Source organism: Rattus norvegicus, chromosome 2, assembly GCF_036323735.1.
Source record: "Rattus norvegicus strain BN/NHsdMcwi chromosome 2, GRCr8, whole genome shotgun sequence".
NCBI lineage: Eukaryota > Metazoa > Chordata > Mammalia > Rodentia > Muridae > Rattus > Rattus norvegicus.
The window spans coordinates 87,537,632-87,555,395 of record NC_086020.1 but is presented as its reverse complement, the minus strand read 5'-3'; the positions used below and the strand labels follow the sequence as shown (position 1 = coordinate 87,555,395).

The following is a 17,764-nucleotide window of genomic DNA, read 5'->3' as shown; positions in this document are numbered from 1 at the left end:
AAAGGACAATACTCAACTTCATATAAAAAAATAAAAAACCAATAAGTATAAGGTTGCTAAAACCATCCTGGACAATAAAAGAAGTTCAGGTGGTATCACTTTGCTGATTTCATGTTGTCCTACAGAGCTATAGTAATCAAAACTACATGGTAGAGGTTAGATAATAGAATTGGAGATTGGAAGTAATTCCACACACCTGGTTTTTGATTTTAAAAAAAGACAAAATTTTACAATGGAAAAAAGAAAGCAACACATGGTGCCTGTCTTGCATGCTGTCTGAATGTGGAACAATAGAAATAGAGCCATATCTATTACCCTTCACAGAGTTAAAGAACAGCGACTTCCACATAAAACCAAATAGAAGAGAAAATGAAGACTATCTTGGAATGATTTTGGATAGGAGCAATTTGCTTAACAGAGCACCAGTAACACAGGTACCAAGATCAACAGATAGTAAATGGAACTTCATGTAACTGAAAAGCTTTCCAAGTAAAAGCACACAATTAATAGGACAAAATGGCATCCTACAGACTGGGAAAATTTTTCAACAACTCCATATCTTACAGAGGATAACTTACAAAATATATATAAAGAAAAAACCTCAAGAAACTAAACCTCAATAAATGAAAAAACTGTAATTTAAAAATGGTGTATGGATGTAAATGAAGAGTTGTCAGCCCTTCTGATTGCTGCCATCACGGAGACCTGAAAGCCAGTCCCGAGTAGTGGCTTCAGGCCCAAGACCAGAGAGGAAAATGCCTAGTGTAATCTTGGCCACCTGCGCACAGGGACCCAGGAGCAATAGGGGGAGGGCCCTTCTGGTTCGTGCCCTCATGGAGAGCTGAAAGCCAGCCCGGAGGAGCGACTTAAGGCCCAAGAGCAGAGGTAAGACCAACTTTTCTGCTCCAAGTGACCTGACTGGTAGACTCAGGACACACAAAGGCAAAAATCCTCTGGGATTGGACACTTAGAGTTTCTAGCTAGCAATGGAACCTCGCTAATCACATCCCACAGCTCCCTGATCCCAAACCTCATGAGAGAGAGAGCTGATCACCCATTAGTGTGGGTAATACTGAGACTGCAGGGCAGGAGAGACTCCCACTTCTGCCCACATTTGCCCACATCCTTGGGCCAAAAGGAAACTGTATATTGCCTCTGGGCATGGGAAGATTGTAGCAGTCAAACTTCAGGAGCTCTGTGGTCCAGACTGTGCCTGGATCTGAAAGGACCCAGTCAAACAGCTCCCTGCACACATATCCTACAAGAAAGAGAGCTAGACCTTCAGCGGGGGAGACACGACTGGGAAACTAGAGAAGACTACTCTCTGACCACATTTCTGACTCTAGAGGCATATGCCTAGCGTCATCTGGGCCCCCTGCACAAAGGGACCTAGGAGAAGTAGGGGTATGACAATTTTGTTCCTGATCACAGAGATAGCTGAAAGCCAGTGGACAGGAATGACTACATGCCTGAAAGCAGAAAAATCTGTTCCCATAACCGGCTGAAAGAAAACAGGAAAAGTTGTCTACAGCACTCCTGACACACAGGTCTACAGGAAGGCCAAGCCACTATCAGAAATACCAAAACAAGGTAACACCAGAGACAACCTGATGGCAAGAGGCAAGTGCAGGAACCTAAGCAACAGAAACCAAGACTACATGGCTTCACGAGAGCCCAATTCTCCCACCAAAGCAACAACTGAATATCCAAACACACCAGAAAAGCAAGATCTAGATTTAAAATCACATTTTATCATGATGATGGAGGACTTTAAGAAAGACATAAAGAACTCCCTTAGAGAAATGCAGGAAAACAGAAGTAAAAATGTAGAAGCCCTTACAGAGGAAACACAAAAACCCCTTAAAGATCTACTGGAAAAAACAACAAAACAGGAGAAGGAAATGAACAAAACCATCCAGGAGTTAAAAATGGAAATAGACACAATAAAGAAAGCTAAAAGGGAGACAACCCTGGATATAGAAAACCAAGGGAACAGATCAGGAATCACGGACGCGAGCATCACCAACAGAATACAAGAGATAGAAGATAATATCTCAAGAACAGAAGATTCCATAGAAATAATCAACACAACTGTCAAAGTTAATGTAAAACAGAAAAAGCTTCTGTCCCAAAACATACAGGAAATCCAGGACACAAGAGAAGATCAAGCCCAAGGATAATAGGTATAGAAGAGAGAGAAGACTCCCAAATCAAAGAACCAGTAAATATCTTCAACAAAATGATAGAAGAACATTTCCCTAACCTAAAGAAAGAGATGTCCATACACATACAAGAGGCCTACGGACTCCAAATAGATTGGACCAGAAGAGAAACTGCTCCCATGACATAATAGTCAAAACACCAAATAAATAAAACAAAGAAAGAATATTAAAAGCAGTAAGGGAAAAAGGTCAAGTAACATATAAAAGCATATCTATGAGAATTAAACCAGACTTTTCACCAGAGACTGAAAGCCAGAAGATCCTGGAGAGATGTCATACAGACACTAAGAGAACATAAATATCAGCCCAGGTTGCTATATCCAGCAAATCTCTCAATTAACATGGATGGAGAAACCAAGGTATTCCATGACAACATCAAATTTAGACAATATCTTTCTGAAAATCCAGCCCAACAAAGGAAAATAAATGGTAAAGCACAACAAAAGTAAGTAAGCTACACCTTAGAAAAAGCAAGAAACTAATCTGTTTTGCACCAAAACAAAGAGAAGAGAAGCACACAAACACAATCTCACCTTCAAATACAAGATAAGAGGAAGCAGTAATCACTATTACTTAATATCTCTCAACATCAATGGACTCAATCCCCAAATAAAAAGACACAGATTAACAAAATGGATATGTAAGGAGGACCCAGCATTTTGCTGCCTACAGGAAACACACCTCAGAAACAAAGACAGACACTACCTCAGAGTAAAAGGCTAGAAAACAAATTTCCAAGCAAATGGTCAGAAGAACCAAGTTGGAGTAGGCATTCTAATATTGAATAAAATAGATTTTCAAACAAAAGTTATCAAAAAAGATAAGGAAGGACAATTCATATTCATCAAAGGAAAAATCCACCAAGATGAACTGTCAATCATGAATATCTATGCTCCAAATACAAAGGCACCTACATACATAAAAGAAGCCATACTAAAGCTCAAAGCACACATTGCACCTCACACAATAGAAGTAGGAGATTTCAACACCCCACTTCTCTTCAATGGACAGATCATGGAAGCAGAAATTAAGCAAAATTGACAATAAAATCGGTCACAAAATAGGCATGAACAGATACAGAAAGATAGAATAATCGCTTGTGTCCTATCAGACCACCACAGGATGAAGCTGGTATTCAATAACATTATGGAAAGAACGTCCACATATCCATGAAAGTTGAACAATGCTTTACTCAATGATAACCCGGTCAAGGAAGAAATAAAGAAATTAATGACTTCTTAGAATTTAATGAAAATAAACGTACAACAAATCTAAAATTATGGGACTCAATGAAAGTTGTGCTAAGTGGAAAATTCATAGCTCTGAGTGCCTGCAGGAAGGAACATGTGAAAAACTATTACAGCAGCTTGACAGCACATCCAAAAGCTCTAGAACAAAAAGAAGCAAATACACCCAGGAGGAGTAGGAGGCAGGAAATGATCAAACTCAGAGCTAAAATCAACCACATAGAAACAAAAAGGTCTATACAAATAATCAACAGAAACAAAAGCTGGATTTTAGAGAAAATCAAAAAGATAGATAAAACCTTAGCCAGACTAACCAGAGGACAAAGATTATGTCCAAATTAACAAAATCAGAAATGAAAAGGGAGACATAACAACAGAGCCAGAGGAAATACAAAAAATCATCAGATCCTGCAACAAAAGCCTATATTCAACAAAACTTGAAAATCTGGAGGAGATGGACAATTTACTAGACAGATACCAGGTACCAAAGTTAAATCAGGAACAAATAAACCACTCAAACAACCCCATAACTCCTAAAAAAAATAGAAGCAGTCATTAAAAGTTTCACAACTAAAAAGAGCCAAGGTCCAGATGGTTTCAGTGCAAAATCCTATAAGATCTTCATAAAAGATCTCATACCAATACTATCCAAAGTATTCCACAAAATTAAAATGGACGGAGTGCTATTGAATTCCTTCTCTGAAGCCACAATTACTCTTATAGCTAAATCACTGAAAGACACAACAAAGAAAGCGAACTTCAGATCCATTTCCCTTATGAATATCGACGCAAAAATACTCAATAAAATTCTTGCAAAATGAATACAAGAACACATCAAACAATCATCCATTATGATCAATTATGCTTCATCCCAGGTATATATGAATGGTTTAATATGTGGAAAACCATCAACGTAATCCATGATATAAACAAACTAAAAGATAAGCACCACATTTCCTTAGATGCTGAGAAAATATTTGATAAAATTCAGCACTCCTTCATGATAAAAGTTCTGAAAAGAACAGGAATTCAAGGTCCACACCTAAACATAGTAAAAGCTATATACAGCAAACCAGTATCTAACATTAAACTAAATGGAGAATTACTTGAAGCAACTCCACTAAAATCAGGGACTAGACAAAGCTGTCCTCTCTCTCCCTACTTATTCAAGGGAGCTCTTAAAGTCCTAACCAGAGCAATCAGACAACAAAAGGAGATCAAAGGGATACAGATTGGAAAGGAAGAAGTCAAAATATCACTATTAGCAGATGATATGATAGTATATTTAAGCGATCCCAAAAGTTCCACCAGTGAACTACTAAACCTGATAAACACCTTCAGCACAGTGGCCGGGTATAAAATTAACTCAAATTAATCAGTTGCCTTCCTCTAGAGAAAAGAGAAACAATCTGAGAAAGAAATTATGGAAATGACACCTTTCATAAAACTCCCAAATAATATAAAATAGCTCGGTGTGATTTTAACCAAAAAGTGAAAAATCTGTATGATAAGAACTTCAAGTCTCTGAAGAAAGAAATTGATGAAGATCTCAGAAGATAGAAAGATCTCCAATGCTCATGGATTGACAGGATTAATATAGTAAAAATGACCATTTTACCTAAAACGATCTATAAATTCATTCCAATTCCCATCAAAATTCCAGTCCAATTATTCAGAAAGTTAGACAGAACAATTTGCAAATTCATCTGGAATAACAAAAATCCAAGGATAGCTAAAACTATCCCCAACAATAAAAGGACTTCTGGGGGAATCATTATGCCTGAAATCAAGCAGTACTGCAGAGGAATAGTGATAAAAACTCTATGGTATTGGAACAGAGACAGGCAGATAGACCAGCAGAATAGAATTGAAGACCCAGAAATGAACCCACACCCTGATGGTGCCTTGACTTTTGACAAAGGAGCTAAAACCATCCAATGGATAAACAATAGCATTTTCAGCATATGGTGCTTGTTTAACAGAAGGTCAGCCTGTAGAAGATTGCAGATTGATCCATTCTTATTACCCAGTACAAACCTTAAGTCCACATGAATCAAGAACCTTCACATCAAACCTGATACACTCAAAATAACAGAAGAAAAATTGGGGAAGTGTCTCGAACACATGGACACTGAAGAAAATTTCCTGAACAAAACACCAATGGCATATGCTCTATGATCAAGAATCGACAAATGGGATCTCATAAAGCTACAAAACTTCTGTAAGGCAAAGGACACTGTGACTAGGAGAAAAGGAAAACCAATAGATTGGGAAACAATCTTTACCAATCCTCAAAATGATAGAGGGCTTATATACAAAATATACAAAGAACTCGTTGAGGTAGACTGCAGGGAGATAAATAACCCTATTAAAAATGGTGTTCAGAGCTAAACAAAGAATTCACAGCTTAGGAATGGTGAATGGCTGAGAAGAATCTAACATAATGTTCAACATCTTTAATCATAAGGGGAAAGAAAATCAAAACAATCCTGAGATTCCACCTCACACCAGTCAGAATGGCTAAGATAAAAAACTTTGGCAACATCAGATGCTGGAGAGGATGTTGACAGAGAAGAACACTCCTCCATGGTGGGTGGGTTTGTGGATTGGTACAACCATTCTGGAAATCAGTCTGGAGGTTCCTCAGAAAATTGGACATTGCACTACCTGAGGACCCAGCTATACCTCTCTTGGAACAAAGACACATGCTCCACTATGTTCATAGCAGACTTATTTATAATAGCCAGAACCTGGAAAGAACCCAGAGGCTGTACAATGGAATACTACTCAGCTATCAAAAACAATGACTTTATGAAATTCATAGGCAAATTGATGGAACTGGAAAATATGATCCTGAGTGAGCTAACCCAATCTCAGAGAAAGACACATGGTATGCACTCATTGTTAAGTGGCTATTAGCCCAAATGCTTGAATTACCCTAGATGCATAGAACACATGAAACTCAAGACGGATGATCAAAATGTGAATGCTTCACTCCTTCTTAAAAGGGGAACAAGAATACCCTTGGCATGGAATAGGGAGGCAAAGATTAAAACAGACACGGAGGGAACACCCATTCAGAGCCTGCCCCACATATGGCCCATGCATATACAGCCATCCAATTAGACAAGATGGATGAAGCAAAGAAGTGCAGGCTGACAGGAGCCGGATGTAGATCTCTCCTGAGAGACACAGCCAGAATATGACAAATACATAGGCGAATGCCAGCAACAAATCATTGAACTGAGAATGGGACCCCCGTTGAAGGAATCAGAGAAAGGACTGAAATAAGTGAAGAGACTTAAGACCCCATATGAACAACAATGCCAAACAACCAGAGCTTCCAACGAATAACCCGATACCCAAAGATTATACATAGACTGACCCTGGGCTCCAAATTCAAAGGTAGCAATGAATAGCCTAGTAGAGGCACTAGTGGAATGGGAAGTCCTTGGTTCTGCTAAGGCTGGACCCCCATTGAAAGGGATTGTTGGGGGGACGTCGATAATGGGGGATAGAAGAGGATGGGACGGGTTTAGGGGGATATTGACCTGGAAACCAGGAAAGGTAATAACATTTGAAATATAAATAAATACTCAATTTAGTACAGATGAAGGAAAAAAAGAATAAAAATAAAATAAAAAAGCATTTAAAAAGAAAAAAGGAAAAAAAAAGATTTGTCAACAGAAGAATCTGAAATGGCAAGGAAATATTCAGCATCCTTCACAATCAAGGAAAGGCAAATCAAAATAACTCTGAGATTCCATCTTACACCTGTCAGATGGCTAAGAGCAAAAACACAAGTGTCAGTCCCTGCTGGGGAGGATGTAAAACAAAGAGAATATTCCTCTACTGTTGGTGTGAATGTAAACTTGTACAGTCAGCTTGAAAATCAAAATGGCAATTTCTCCAAAAATTGGGACCTCAATTTTCTGCTGTACAACTCCTGGGAATATACACAAAATAAGCACTATTCTACTACAGGAAAATTTGCTTATCTATGTTCATAGTTTTATTTGCAATAACCAGAAACAGGAAACAACCTATATATTCCTCAACCAGCAGACTGATAAAGAAAAATGTGGTAAATTTACCCTATGGAGTAGTATTAGTCAGCTGGTAAAAAACAATAACATCATGAAATTTGCAGACAAATGGATGGAACAAGAAGAAATCATTCTGAGTGAAATAACCCAGACCTAGAAATACAAGCAGTATGTATTCAGTTTTAAATGGATAATAGCTATAAAGTAAAGGATAGGTAATAAGGTTATAATCCAAATGCCCATATACCCAAAGTAAGAATTAGGGCTCAACCTGGGATACATGAATCTCCCTGGTAGGGGAAATAAGTTAAATATTGCAAGTGACGTGGGGGGCGGGTGGGTATTTATGGGTAGTACAGGTTGGTAGAAATGTCAAAAGTAGAGTAGTGGGAGAGATAATTGGAATTGGGGGGAATTTAGTGGACAAAGTAGAAGACTGGTGCAGTAGAAACCCCGAGGAATATCCAAGGGTGACCCTAGCAAACTTCCTATCAATTTGAGATACAGCAGCTGAACAGTCTATCATGTATACAATAGGCTTAAAATTTTGTGACTGCCTAATATCATTTAAAAAGAAGAAATAAAACAATAGAACTTGGGTTTAAATTAAGATATGGGTGTTTGTGTGTTTGTGTGTGTGTGTGTGTGTGTGTGTGTGTGTGTGTGTGTGTATGAAATTTTAAATTGTATTGTGCGCAGTACAAAAATATCTTATAATCACAATGATTACTTAAATATGTGAATGTGTATGGATGTTTGCCTGCATGTATGCCTATCTACCAAAAGGAGAAATGTAATCGATTGGGGGAGGGGGTGAAAAGGGCCATGGCGATGGGAATCAAGTTGTTGTGAGAGAAGAGCACAAGAAGGCTGGGAGTAAAAACAGAAATCGTTTGTGGGGCACCACTTGGACTAGCTAGCGACAGGGGATAGGAAAGGCTCACATAAGTGAATTGGCATGGAAATAGCTAAGACTCCTAATTATAAAGTTGGATATATGGACACTGAAATGACCACCTCTTGTAGCCAGGCAACTATTCCAGTGGAGAGAGGCAGACATCAACTCACCCAGAAAACATTTCACAAAAATGTGCAGGGATAATGATAGAGCACAAATTGAGAGAACAAACAACCAGTGACTGCCCCAATTTGTGACCCATACCATGTGAGAGTTATAAACCCTGAACACTTAATGACTTTCTGCTCCTGTACTTGTAGAAGAAACCTAGCATAAGTGTCTCCTGGGAGGCTTCATCCTGCAGCAGCTGCTAGCAGATGCAAAGATCCACAGTCAAATATCAAGCAGAGATAAGAAGTCTGTGGAAGTGTAGGGGATACAATGAAGTAAAAAAGAAGAGTCACGTCCCGCAGCAGCTTGCTGCTCCCAAACCCCGTGGGAGAGAGACCTCACCTCCTGGATAGGTGGGCACTCCTGAGACTGCAGAGCAGAAGAAACAACCAATACTGCCCAACCCTACCCACATCCCTGGCCTAAGAGGAAACTGTATACGGCCTATGGGTCCCCTAGAGGAGGCCCCAGGAGCAGCAGGTCTGCTGTGTCTGAGACACCTCCAGAACCTGAAGGGGCTGACCGGATAAACAGTTCTCTGCACCCAAATCCCGTGGGAGGGAGAGCTAAACCTTCAGAAAAGCAGACACGCCTGGGAAACCAGAAGAGACTGCACTCTGCACACATTACTGATTCCAGAGGAAAACACCAAACGCCATCTGGAACTCTGGTGCACGGAAGCTCCCGGAAAGGGCGGCGCAGATCTTCCTGGTTGCTGGCGCAGTGGAGAGCTCATAAGCAGCACCCCACGAGCAAACTTGAGCCTCGGGACTACAGGTAAGACAAACCTTCCTACTCCAAGCGACATGTCTAGTGAACTCAGGACACAGGCCTGCAGGAACAGCTGAAGACCTGTAGATAGGAAAAACTACACGCCCGAAAGCAGAACACTCTGTTCCCATAACTGGCTGAAAGAAAACAGGAAAACAGGTCTACAACACCCCTGACACACAGGCTTATAGGACAGTCTAGCCACTGTCAGAATTAGAAGAACAAAGTAACACTAGAGATAATCTGATGGCGAGAAGCAAGCACAGGAACTCAAGCAACAGAAACCAAGACTACATGGCATCATCGTAGCCCAATTCTCCCACAAAAGCAAACACGGAATATCCAAACACACCAGAAAAGCAAGATCTAGTTTCGAAATCATATTTGATCATGATGCTGAAGGACTTCAAGAAAGACATGAAGAACTCCCTTAGAGAAACACAGGAAAACATAAATAAACAAGTAGAAGCCCACAGAGAGGAATCACAAAAATCCCTGAAAGAATTCCAGGAAAACACAAACAAACAGTTGAAGGAATTAAAAATGGAAATAGCAGCAATCAAGAAAGAACACAGGGAAACAACCATGGATATAGAAAACCAAAAGAAGAGACAAGGAGCCGTAGGTACAAGCTTCACCAATTAACATAGATGGAGAAACCAAGATATTCCATGACAAAACCAAATTTACACAATATCTTTCTACAAATCCAGCACAAAAAACATAATAAATGGTAAAGCCCAACATAAGGAGGCAAGCTACACCCTAGAAGAAGCAAGAAACTAATCATCTTGGCAACAAAACAAAGAGAAGAAAAGCACACAAACATAACCTCATATCCAAATATGAATATAACATGAAGCAATAATCACTATTCCTTAATATCTCTCAACATCAATGGACTCAACTCCCCAATAAAAAGACATAGATTAACAAACGGGATACGCAACGAGACCCTGCATTCTGCTGCCTACAGGAAACACACCTCAGAGACAAAGACAGACACTACCTCAGAGTGAAAGGCTGGAAAACAACTTTCCAAGCAAATGGTCAGAAGAAGCAAGCTGGAGTAGCCATTCTAATATTAAATAAAATCAATTTTCAACTAAAAGTCATCAAAAGAGATAAGGAAGGACACTTCATATTCATCAAAGGAAAAATCCAACAAGATGAACTCTCAATCCTAAATATCTATGCCCCAAATACAAGGGCACCTACATAGGTAAAAGAAACCTTACTAAAGCTCAAAACGAACATTGAACCTCACACAATAGTAGTAGGAGATTTCAACACCCCACTCTCATCAATGGACAGATCATGGAAACAGAAATTAAACAGAGACATAGACAGACTAAGAGAAGTCATGAGACAAATGGACTTAACAGATATTTATAGAACATTCTATCCTAAAGCAAAAGGATATACCTTCTTCTCAGTTCCTCATGGTACTTTCTCCAAAATTGACCATATAATTGGTCAAAAAATGGACCTCAACAGGTACAGAAAGATAGAAATAATCCCGTGTGTGCTATCAGACTACCACGGCCTAAAGCTGGTCTTCAATAACAATAAGGGAAGAACGCCCACGTATACGTGGAAGTTGAACAATGCTCTACTCAACGATAACCTGGTCAAGGAAGAAATAAAGAAATTAAAGACTTCTTAGAATTTAATGAAAACGAAGGTACAACATACCCAAACTTATGGGACACAGTGAAAGCTGTGCTAAGAGGAAAACTCATAGGTCTGAGTGCCTGCAGAAAGAAACAGGAGAGAGCATATGTCAACAGCTTGACAGCGCACCTAAAAGCTCTAGAACAGAAAGAAGCAAATACACCCAGGAGCAGTAGAAGGCAGGAAATAATCAAACTCAGAGCTGATATCAACCAAGTAGAAACACAAAGGACCATAGAAAGAATCAACAGAACCAAAAGTTGGTTCTTTGAGAAAATCAACAAGATAGATAAACCCTTAGCCAGACTAACGAGAGGACACAGAGAGTGTGTCCAAATTAACAAAATCAGAAATGAAAAGGGAGACATAACTACAGATTCAGAGGAAATTCAAAAAATCATCAGATTTTACTATAAAAGCCTATATTCAAAAAAACTTGAAAATCTGCAGGAAAGGACAATTTCTTAGACAGATACCAGGTACCGAAGTTAAATCAGGAACAGATAAACCATTTAAACAACCCCATAACTCCTAAAGAAATAGAAGCAGTCATTAAAGGTCTCACAACCAAAAAGAACCCAGGTCCAGATGGGTTTAGTGCAGAATTCTATCAGACCTTCATAGAAGACCTCATACCAATATTATCCAAACTATTCCATAAAATTGAAACAGATGGAACACTACCGAATTCCTTCTATGAAGCCACAATTACTCTTATACCTAAACCACACAAAGACCCAACAAAGAAAGAGAATTTCAGACCAACTTCCCTCATGAATATCTATGCAAAAATACTCAATAAAATTTTGGCAAACCCAATCCAAGAGCACATCAAAACAATCATCCACCATGATCAAGTAGGCTTCATTCCAGGCATGCCGGGATGGTTTAATATACAGAAAACCATCAACGTGATCCATTATATAAACATACTGAAAGAACAAAACCACATGATCATTTCATTAGATGCTGAGAAAGCATTTGACAAAATTCAACACCCCTTCATGATAAAAGTCCTGGAAAGAATAGGAATTCAAGGCCCATACCTAAACATAGTAAAAGCTATATACAGCAAACCAGTTGCTAACATTAAATTAAATGGAGAGAAACTTGAAGCAATCTAACTAAAATCAGTTAGTAGACAAGGTTGACCACTCTCTCCCTACTTATTCAATATAGTTCTTGAAGTTCTAGCCAGAGCAGTCCGACAACCAAAGGGGGTCAAGTGGATACAGATCCGAAAAGAAGAAGTCAAAATATCACTATTTGCACATGATATGCTAGTATATTTAAGTGATTCCAAAAGTTCCACCAGAGAACTACTAAAGGTGATAGACAACTTCAGCAAAGTGGCTGGGTATAAAATTAACTCAAATAAATCAGTAGCCTTCCTATGCACAAAAGAGAAACAAGCCGAGAAAGAAATTAGGGAAACGACACTCTTCATAATAGACCCAAATAATATAAAGTACCTCGGTGTGATTTTAAGCAAGCAGGTACAAGATCTGTGCAATAAGAACTTCAAGACTCTGAAGAAAGAAATTGAAGAAGACCTCAGAAGGTGGAAAGATCTCCCATGCTCATGGATTGGCAGGATTAATATAGTAAAAATGGCCATTTTACCAAAAGCGATCTACAGATTCAATGCATTCCCCATCAAAATACCAAGCCAATTCTTCAAAGAGTTAGACAGAACAAATTGCAAATTCATCTGGAATAACAAAAAACCCAGGATAGCTAAAACTATCCTCAACAATAAAAGGACTTCAGGGGGAATCACTATCCCTGAACTCAAGCAGTATTACAGAGCAATAGTGATAAAAATTGCATGGTATTGGTACAGAGACAGAAAGATAGACCAGTGGAACAGAATTGAATACCCAGAAATGAAACCACACACCTATGGGCACTTGATTTTTGACAAAGGAGCCAAAACCATCAAATGGAAAAAAGATAGCATTTTCAGCAAATGGTGCTGGTTCAACTAGAGGTCAACATGTAGAAGAATGCAGATCGAGCCATGCTTATCACCCTGTACAAAGCTTAAGTCCAAGTGGATCAAGGACCTCCACATCAAACTAGATATACTCAAACTAATAGAAGAAAAACTAAGGCAGCATCTCGAACACATGGGCACTGGAAAAAATTTCCTGAACAGAACACCAATGGCTTATGCTCTAAGATCAAGAATCGACAAATGGGATCTCATAAACTTCAAAGCTTCTTTAAGGCAAAGGGGCACTGTGTTTAGGATAAAACGGCAACCAACAGATTGGGAAAAGATCTTTACCAATCCTACAACAGACAGAGGGCTTATATCCAAAATATACAAAGAACTCAAGTAGTTAGACCGCAGGGAAACAAATAACCCTATTAAAAATGGGTTCAGAGCTAAATAAAGAATTCACAGCTGAGGAATGTCGAATGGCTGAGAAACACCTAAAGAAATGTTCAACATCTTTAGTCATAAGGAAAATGCAAATCAAAACAACCCTGAGATTTCACCTCACACCAGTGAGAATGGCTAAGTTCAAAAACTCAGGTGACAGCAAATGCTGGCGAAGATGTGGAGAAAGAGGAAAACACCTCCATTGTTGGTGGGATTGCAGACTGGTAAAACCATTCTGGAAATCAGTCTGGAGGTTCCTCAGAAAATTGGACATTGAACTGCCTGAGGATCCAGCTATACCTCTCTTGGGTATATACCTAAAAGATGCCCCAACATATAAAAAAGACACGTGCTCCACTACGTTCATAGCAGCCTTGTTTATAATAGCCAAAAGCTGGAAAGACCCCAGATGCCCTTCAACTGAGGAATGGATACAGAAAATATGGTACATCTATACAATGGAATATTACTCAGCCAACAAAACAATGACTTTATGAAATTCATAGGCAAATGATTGGAACTGGAAAATATCATCCCGAGTGAGCTAACCCAATCACAGAGAAACACACATCGTATGCATTCATTGATAAGTGGCCATTAGCCCAAATGCTTGAATTACCCTAGATGCCTAGAACACATGAAACGCAAGAAGGATAACCAAAATGCGAATGCTTCACTCCTTCTTTAAAAGGGGAACAAGAATAACCTTGGGAGGGAATAGAGAGGCAAAGATTAAAACAGACACAGAAGGAACACCCATTCAGAGTCTGCCCCACATGTGGCCCATACATATACAGCCACCCAATTAGACAAGATGGATGAAGCAAAGAAATGCAGGCAGACAGGAACCTGATGTAGATCTCTCCTGAGAGACACAGCAAGAATACAACAAATTCAGAGGCGAATGCCAGCAACAAACCACTGAACTGAGAACAGGACCCCCGTTGGAGGAATCAGAGAAAGAACTGGAAGAGCTTCAAGGGGCTCGAGACCCCATATGAACAACAATGCCAACCAACCAGAACTTTCAGGGACTAAGCCACTACCTATAGACTATACATGGACTGACCCTGTACTCTGACCTCATAGGTAGCATTGAATATCCTAGTAAGAACATCAGTGTAAGGGGAAGCCCTGGGTCCTGCTAAGACTGAACGTGATTGTTGGGGGAGGGCAGCAATGGGGGGATGATGGGGAGGGGAACATCCATAAAGAAGGGGAAGGGGAGGGATTAGGGTGATGTTGTTCCGTAAATCAGGAAAGTGAATAACACTCGAAATGTAAATAAGAAATAATCAAGTTAAAAAAAATAAATTAAAAAAAAAAAGAAGAGTCCCAAATGAATCATGTTGATATGAAGAATCAACTAGCCTGGGTCTGTGAAGGCTCACAGTGACTGAATCTCCAATCTGTGAACATCCAAACACTGGGACAAGGCTCCCTGCACATTTGTAGCAGATGTGAAACTTGGTCTTCATGTGGGACACCCTGAACAATTGGAGTGGGGTCTGTCTCTGACACTCTTACCTAGTATTGGGTCTCCTTCCTTTCACTCGATTGTCTGGTTGGTCCTCAGTGGAAGAGGAGGTGCTTAGTCCTGTAGGGGCCAGATGCCCCAGTGCAGAGTGATACCCAGGGACAGGAGTAATGGGGAGAGACTATGCAAGGATAGGGCTGGGAAGAGAGGAAGGAGGATGTAGTGATGGGGATGTGAAGGGAAAAATAAACTATTAAAGATTTAAATAAATAAATAAATAAATAAATAAATAAATAAATATGATGAAGATAGTGAGGGTAAATTCTATTATGTAAATTTATATAATAATTAATATTTTGGTATAAGAATTTACACAAAGCACAAAACTATTTTTCAGAACTGTATAGTTTGTTCCAATTGGAAACCCAAAATTTATATACCAAAATTATAGACTACAATAATAGAAACAGAAACAACATAGATATTTACAAAACAAATTGGCTTGTATATAAATGTAACCCAAGAAACTGAAAACTAAAGAAATTCTTAAAATGTTATGGGCTAATTTAACATACTACTTAAAAACAGAATTGTAACTTCAAATTTTTTCAGCATTGAGACCCATAATGTGAGACAAAAATAAAACACAAAGTAAAAAACAGTAAATATTGCTTCTGTTGCAGCAGGATTATTTAGACATTAAAGGTATAGTATTGATTCCTCTGCAATGATACTTATTAGCAAAAAATATCTAAAATAATGAATATTAAACTTAAATGAATTAATATTTATCACACTTATAAAGTAGTTTAATAAGTTTATTCTATAAATGTAACCTGATAAATAGGGGGAGAGGCAACCCACTATGGAACTCATTAAGAGCATGTCTAGAACCTTGTCTGGCTGTCATGAGGGCACAGAAAACTAAAGTAAGAAGTCTAACAACTGTGGAATTTCTGTTCCAGAGTTGATTTCATATTCTCCGCTAATTACACTTTCATGGATGTAGGACATCACAGGTAGTGGGAGCATTATGCCATTACAGTCTTTATTCATTTAGGATGAGCTGCAGTTTGCACAGCAGCTATGCCTTGTGTTTTGGGGGTTGGCAACCACATATATTCTCTCTCTTCCATTCCCAGAGCACAGGTGATAGTAACTATGTACTATCTAAGTTAGATAAGAATAAAAGTAAAGAACGTTGCATTTCTTTTGCCAAAGATCTGTGGAGATCAATGTTCCTTGTGTGTTAGTACTAGGACTGAAAACAGGTGTACACTATGTTCCTGCCACCACTTTTCCTCTAGGCCCTATCTTATTTTGCTGCAATATTCATTTTCTGATCAAACAATGTAACAGTTACACTATGTGTTTTTTTAATTTTTTTTTTGTCTAAATTGAGTGTGGCCTCATGCCATTGTGGCTATTTTATGGGCAAGAGCTTCAGTCCCCAGGTTTTCATCAGACTTCAGAGCCAAAGGCACATTTCTATAGCTGTGCTTAACTCTGTATTTACTGAAGAAATATTCTTCTGTTACTACCATTCCCCTTGTTGATATGTTTATACACTGTACTTTCTCTCTCCTCTGTTCTGCACAGTCACTGTGCTCCTCACTTATGTAGGTTGCTTATGGGTTTATGGTTTTCTTTGACTTAATCATGTATTGAGCTGTGGCTACATTATTAGAATCATCTAAAATGTACAAAAGAACTATATCACAGTATCAAGCTGTTAACAAATCTTACCCTGTAAAATAGACAATCTTCAGGAGAAAGCATATTTACTATAAAGGAACTTTAATCAATTTAGTAGAGATAACAGATTACTAGATGCATAAATTTCAAAGTAAAACACTGAAAACCAGAAGTTGTCAAGGTAGCAGCAGGATGCCTTTTAAAGTACAATGCCTTTTAAAGTGCAGTGATTCTAGCAACGATTCCTGAAGGACATCAGGTTGGTTAAATTTCTGGCAAGGAACTTTAAGGAAAGATTATAAAAAGTCATTGATTTGAGATCATGCTGGAAGTATAAGTGATATTTCAGATCTTATCTTAAGAGAGCATAAGGCAGAGAAACATGGTCCATGACCCTTGGATGATTTGAGCTTTAACATCTTGGAAAGGTGGGAAGAAGGAAGCTGAGTTGTCAGTACAGAAACATGAATAAACTTAAAAGAAATAACTACAGCCCAACCCCCACCACAATATCCATCTAAGTTTAGCTAGCAGTGAACTTTAGTGGCTTCTGGAGGGAAATGATCATCTCAGGGTGAACAAATCCAAGAAGGAACTCCTGGCATCACCTGTATATTTTAGCTGAAATTCCTTCTTTTTCCAGATGCCTGTGTCCCACGACTAGGGTCCTTACTCTCACATCAAGTGTGATCCTTCAGAATATTCTATAGGCTCCACTTCAGCACATATCCAGAGATCCCTTTCCTTTTCCTCTCCTGCCAATATTCTGGGCAAGCAGTCATCTCTCAATTGCTCTCATGGCATTAACATCCTTCTATTTCTCCTGGAAGAGTTTATGTTCAGTCATGAGATTATAAAAATCAGTTTAAAATTCATTTAAGGTTGTGTTGCTTCTTTATGTTGAGCCTGAAGTGGCTCCAATTCACTGAGACTGAAAGCTCTATCATTAAATGGCAGGAAGCTCTACTTATGGTCTTTGCATGTGCTAATGCCTTCAACAAAGTCTTTCTGTACTGCTTGGCCACATTATTCATTCCCATATTCCCTTCTTATCTTTATATATCTGCAACGATTTATCAATTTTCTTCTCAATGATGTTCATATTCATTAGGCAGTTTTCAATATCTAAGTCTCCAACAGAGCCTTATTTCTTAGACAATTGGTCAGATGTTCG

General features: G+C 38.8%; 1 pseudogene; it reads right to left on the bottom strand.

Moving 5' to 3' along the window:
- Sirpa-ps1 (signal-regulatory protein alpha, pseudogene 1) overlaps positions 1–17,764 on the bottom strand; it is a 135,179-nt pseudogene that overhangs the window by 19,781 nt on the left and 97,634 nt on the right.